Here is a 6,000-nt window from a genome sequence, read left to right on the forward strand (position 1 = left end):
TATAAAACTAATTTTATAAAAAAAAAGCAAGATATCGATTAGACTTACAAAATTTATTACAATAATTGCTCCGTATAATAGGAAGGGAAATTAAATCCCTTCTTAGTAAGTCCTTTTTTGTCGTAAAATATATAGGTAATTTTTTTTCATTTCACTTTTTCCTCGTCGATATCCAGAAAAATACATTATATCTAGCTGTTTGTAATATAATCTTCTGCGTATTTTCATTCGGTGAAGATATTATCGTCAAATAATTTTTGACCCCGGATCGATCAAATTTTTTTTTTTCTTAGCGCATTCCGGTTCACCTCTCTCGCTCCTAATTTAACAATAATTATGTTACATTTATGCGATCGCAATTACAGAAATTTCTTTTCCCTGAAATCCTCATAACAGAAATATGGTTATTATAGAGCATTTGATACTTGACGATTACTGAGTTTTATTTTCTTATGTTTATTAGTAGTAATACGGTAATAATAATAATAATAATAATAATAACAATAACATATACTGTCTGTGAACATGAATGTAAATACATATAGCTTAATAATTTATTTACTGTAAGCATTAAGCGTATCAAGTATTGGAATTTTAGAAATGTTCCGATTATTTTTTTTTAGATTTTTAATTCCGTTATTATATAATAGCCTATAAATGGAATATTTATTATTACAAAAAGTGTATAAAAATATTTATATGTAAGAATAAATGTACGCTAAATATTATAAGCAAATGTAATTGTATATAATGTAATGTATTAATTGTTATTGTGTAATAAACATATGGTAATTCTGTATCGTTTATTTCATTTCAACTTCACTACTAAAAGATGTAATAATACCGCGCGCGCACGTGTGTGCGGTCTAAAGGTGTAGTAATACAAGCGGCGGTTGAAACGTAATGCACACTTGAACATAACGGGAATACAAAATGTTGTACAAAACGACAGGTGCTGCCATCTGTAGTTTCGCTCCCCTACTAGTAACATCCGAAATTCGTTGATTCACTCCCATCACTTTCTGTCAGTTACTACGTTATGGAGTGCCTCCTATGTTAGCAGCTAAATCAACGTGTAACGATTGAATTTTTAAGAAGGAAAAGTGAACCCATCAAAGAAAAGGGTTTTCATCGTTTTCTAACGGTCGTTTATGTAACGAAACTGTTGATCGAATTACTGTGTGTACGAAGGCGATAAAATTTCCTGCATCAGAAGATCGTAAAGCGAATATTGAGGATGAACCTCAAAGCGGTCGACCGGATTCTGTGACTGATGAGCAGCACCAAAAGGAGGCAGATGAATAGATTCAAAATGATCGTCGCATAACATAACCCAACGCAACCCATGCTGACCAACCAAAAGAACGAGTAGAACACATCATTACACAACTGAGCTACCGTAAAATCTGTTCGTGATGGACGGCAGAAAAACTCACAGAAAAGAACGAAAATCAGCGAAAGGAACAACTTCTGAAACGTTATCGTGAAGGAAGACGAACATTTTTGTGCATTATTACGACCCAGAAAAAAACAGCAGAGCACGAAATACGGTTCGCCACGATCAAAGAAAATTTCAAAAAACAATTCTATGTAAAAAAAATCCTGTTGAAAGTGTTTCGATTCTAAACAAATGTACGTGACTGATTGTCTGGAATTCGGGTTGACTGTGATACACTAAAGTACCTTAAGAGATGTATGTATCGTGATCGACAATCCACGGAGCCGATAATTCTGCAACACCGTGATGCTCGACCACATACATCGTATGCAACGCCGAGGCTCTTGCGAATTTGAACCTATTCCATACTATCCATACTCAGCAGATTTGGTGCCCTACGATCTTCACTTCTTTCTGCAATTAAAGAACGGTATTAAGGGTATTCATCACCACGGATGATGAAATAAAGGATGCAATGAGGTCATGGACTAAGGAAAAACCACTAGCATTCTTTACTGAAGGAATGAGAAAACTGGTTCACCGTTGGGAGGAATGTGTAGCTCTAAATATGACTGAGTGGAAAATTAGATTTAAGTTTTTGTAGCAAAAATAAAATGAACATATTTTTATGCCGCATTTGTTTCACTTTGCGGCTTTTTGTTGGCGAGTGATGAATGACTGCGCATTATTTCAGTCACCTCTCGTATTAGAGCTCACCGACGGAATCGAGATGTATATTCTGGCGAGTAAGATATCTGCTAGTAAAGACTAAACAGCATACTGAATGGCTTTCTCCCACTCGTTGGAATTCTCTAATAGGAGAGGAAATAGTCGACATTTACAGAATTAAAGGGAAAAAGGGTAATGATACGCCATATAGATAATACTATTATCATTTCTGATAATAACGACGAAAATCAACGAAATTGTAAGCTCATCTCAATGTCCCTTTACCACGTTTAAGCTCGTCTGAAAAACGTATACTTTTAAGTGCATAGGGTAAATTCGTTACCCCACCGACTTGGTCTAGTGGTGAACGTGTCTTTCCAAATCAGATAATTTGGAAGTCAAAGGTTCCAGTGTTCAAGTCCTAGTAAAGTCAGTTACTTTTATACGGATTTGAATGCTTGATCGTGGATACCGGTGTTCTTTGGTGGCTGGATTTCAACTAACCACACATCTCAGGAATGGTCAAACTGAGACTGTACACGACTAAACTTCATTTACACTTACATATCATCCTCATTCATCCTCTGAAGTAACACCTGAACGGTAATTCCCGGAGGCTAAACAGGAAAAAGAAAAAAGGGTAAATTCGTCATAAAATTAAAGAGCGAAAAAGGATAAACGATCCGAACAAATATTTTACTTAATACATTTATCAATTTATAAACCATCATTATATCTATAATGTTCAATGAACATGTTGGACATTATTGTAATTCAATAATGGTAGTTATGTCTAAACTTGCCGAATTGATTAGCCGACATGGTAACGTGATCAGTGAAGTCACATACATCTTACATACTGGTGAGTGTAAGTGAAGCTGGTGAAAAGAACGTGTAAATCCTTCTTGAATACTGTTAGTAAATACTTTAGAAATGATTTTAAAATTTCTTTTTAAAAACAATTGCTGTAAAACATCTCCTATAAAAAACTTTTTCTTTTATAGGCGATGTTTGTAAAAGAATATTTACGGAGCTTTCAATGACCAATATAACCATGAAGTTTAACCCGAAAATGTAGTTCAATATAAGGGAATAGCTATGTCAGTTAAAAAGGCGTTAAAGGACTTTGTAATAGACTATTAAAAACCATACGCTCTATTTCCACCGAGTTCCTTCCGATAATATACATTTTTAAATGATATCTCCGACTTCTTTCTTTTTTCCTGTTTAGCCTCCGGTAACTACCGTTCAGATAATACTTCAGAGGATGAATGAGGATGATATGTATGAGTGTAAATGAAGTGTAGTCTTGTACATTCTCAGTTCAACCATTTCTGAGATGTGTGATTAATTGAAACTCAACCACCTAAGAACACCGGTATCCACGATCTAGTTATTCAAGTCCGTGTAAAAATAACTGCCTTTACTAGGACTTGAACACTGGAACTCTCGACTTCCAAATCAGCTGATTTGGGAAGACGCGTTCACCACTAGACCAACCCGGTGGGTCGATATCTCCGACTTAGATGAAGTATATACAACGAGAGGAGAAGTACGTTTTATAACATACGCGTTCGTATTTAATTTCTTTTATATTTGCTTTTGTATGATATAGGATGATTTTACATGATCGTGTGTGTGGGCGATATGAGACGAGCTTATAATTTACTGACTCATAAAAATGATGACTTTACCGATCTTCAGGCGAGCTTACATTCACCCTAAAATCAAGGTCAGCTACAAAATAGCTTAGCAGCGACAGAGCTACTTCAGCTTGCGGAGAGCCATCAGAGATACCCATCGTGCACAGATTTTACGGTAACCCAATCGCTCGATAATATGGCCGGCTCGTTCTTTAGAAATGCCTAACTGAATAGCGGTGCGTTGCTGGATGATTTGCCGGTCACTTTGAAGCACATCGTCCACCTCCTTTCGTTGTTTCTCGTCAGTCACAGAAACTGGTCTTCCGTTGTGAGGTGTGTCCTCAATTGTCGCTTTACCAGCTTCACAATCGCGAAATTTCAACGCCCACCTATTCATAGTACTCCTACCAACAGTTTCACTACCATAAACCGCTTTTAAACGATGAAAAATATTCGTAGGATTCGCATTTTCCGCTGTTAAAATTCGATCACTGCGTGCTGTTTTAACCGTGTTGATATATTGGTCGTACTCGACTCCATTTTAACTGCTACTGAAAACAAACCGGTAAACGGATTTCAACGCATTATCGCAGGTTTGTAGTGGGGGAGTTTAACTATAATGTGCTGTCACGCTCAACTCGATAGAACCTTTTGTCTTCGTGTAGCACGCTAGTTTGAAAAATTTATCAGCTGAGCCCTCGTAATAAACAAAATCACTATATTATAATTTGCACTACGCTAAACTTACATGAAATTGTTGTTAACGTTGATAACGTAACATTACTTGCACAATTAATAAGAAAGTAGTCACATAAATCTACCTCTTATTTTGAGTAAAAGCTTAAAAAAACTACTCAAAAATGTAAACACATACCTTATTTTAGTGAATTTCAAATAATTCTGCGAAAAAACTATTGCAGTCACACGACGTATACGGTTCGCGACCTGCAACCGATCATGTGTTTTCACTGTTCTAAATACGGCTACCATATCAAACTACAGTGAAAATAAAAGTGCGAATTTCAAACTTTACAACGAGGTAAAAATTTCTGTTGGAGCCGAGTAATACACATTCAGAAATCAGTATCCGATTTCGAAACCAACAAAAGTGACGTGACATGTTTCTAATGTTTATTTTCTTTCTATATTTCCAATTACCGCACATAAATAATGATTACACCACTTTCTTCAGAAAGAAATGGATTATAGATTGAGCAAATTTTTTTTTTTAAATCTAAAGAAATTGATTTTTTCAGTGTATAGTTCCCCCTTAAATTAAACAATCTTTTTAGTCATGTAACTATCTTTCGACTACTGAATATAATATGTTAATTGAATATTTAAATAAACTGAATGTTGACTTTTCTATCATTTCAATTCTAAATTAATTTTAATTTTAGTCGTTTTTTATATGACGTCTGTCGATGAAGTAATTTAGGCAACCGGTTTCGTTGAAAACTGAAATTAGCCTTTATTTCTTACTTTAGGAGGGATTTATTGTTTCTGCTCATTATATTTTTTCACTAGGTTGTTCTTCGGACACGAAAACGCATAAGCTAAGTAATTACTGATAAGATAAGAGCAATTCGCCGGCCTCCGTGGCACGAGTGGTAGCGTCTCGGCCTTTCATCCGGAGGTCCCGGGTTCGAATCCCGGTCAGGCATGGCATTTTCACACGCTACCAAAATTGTCATTCATCTCATCCTCTCAAGTAATGCCTAACAATGGTCCCGGAGGTTTCAAAAAAAAAGTAATTCGGATGATTACTATCGTATCAAACGTTTCTTTTGTACTGGAGATTAATTACACCGCGTTTGTTTTCAATTTATCTCCGATCTATGTGGCGGAGTGGTAGCATCTCCGCCTTTCATCCGGAGGTCCCGGGTTCGAATCCCAGTCAGACATGGTATTTTCCATGCGCTACAAAATTCCATTATCATATCTCACGCACAAGCTTCAACCTTATCATCGAGCGAAGAAAAACAAAGAACGTATCAGAGAGATGTAAGTCGAAACAAAAGATGAATTTTTCTAGCGATAAGATTATCTCGCTGAGGTAACAGAGAATTGCGCCTAACTTCCGAGGAACATAACGAAATGTAAACTACCGGATCGAGTGTTTCCGACGAAACGGGTTCGGATCACGTTCGCTGTACACGACGGAATTCTGGCTACTTGTTTTTCAATGCAATTTAGCTCACATTTTGAACTCTCTTCTTTACGTCTCGTATAACTGACGCGACTAAATCT

The sequence above is a fragment of the Lycorma delicatula genome, chromosome 10 (genome assembly GCF_047948215.1).
Source record: "Lycorma delicatula isolate Av1 chromosome 10, ASM4794821v1, whole genome shotgun sequence".
NCBI lineage: Eukaryota > Metazoa > Arthropoda > Insecta > Hemiptera > Fulgoridae > Lycorma > Lycorma delicatula.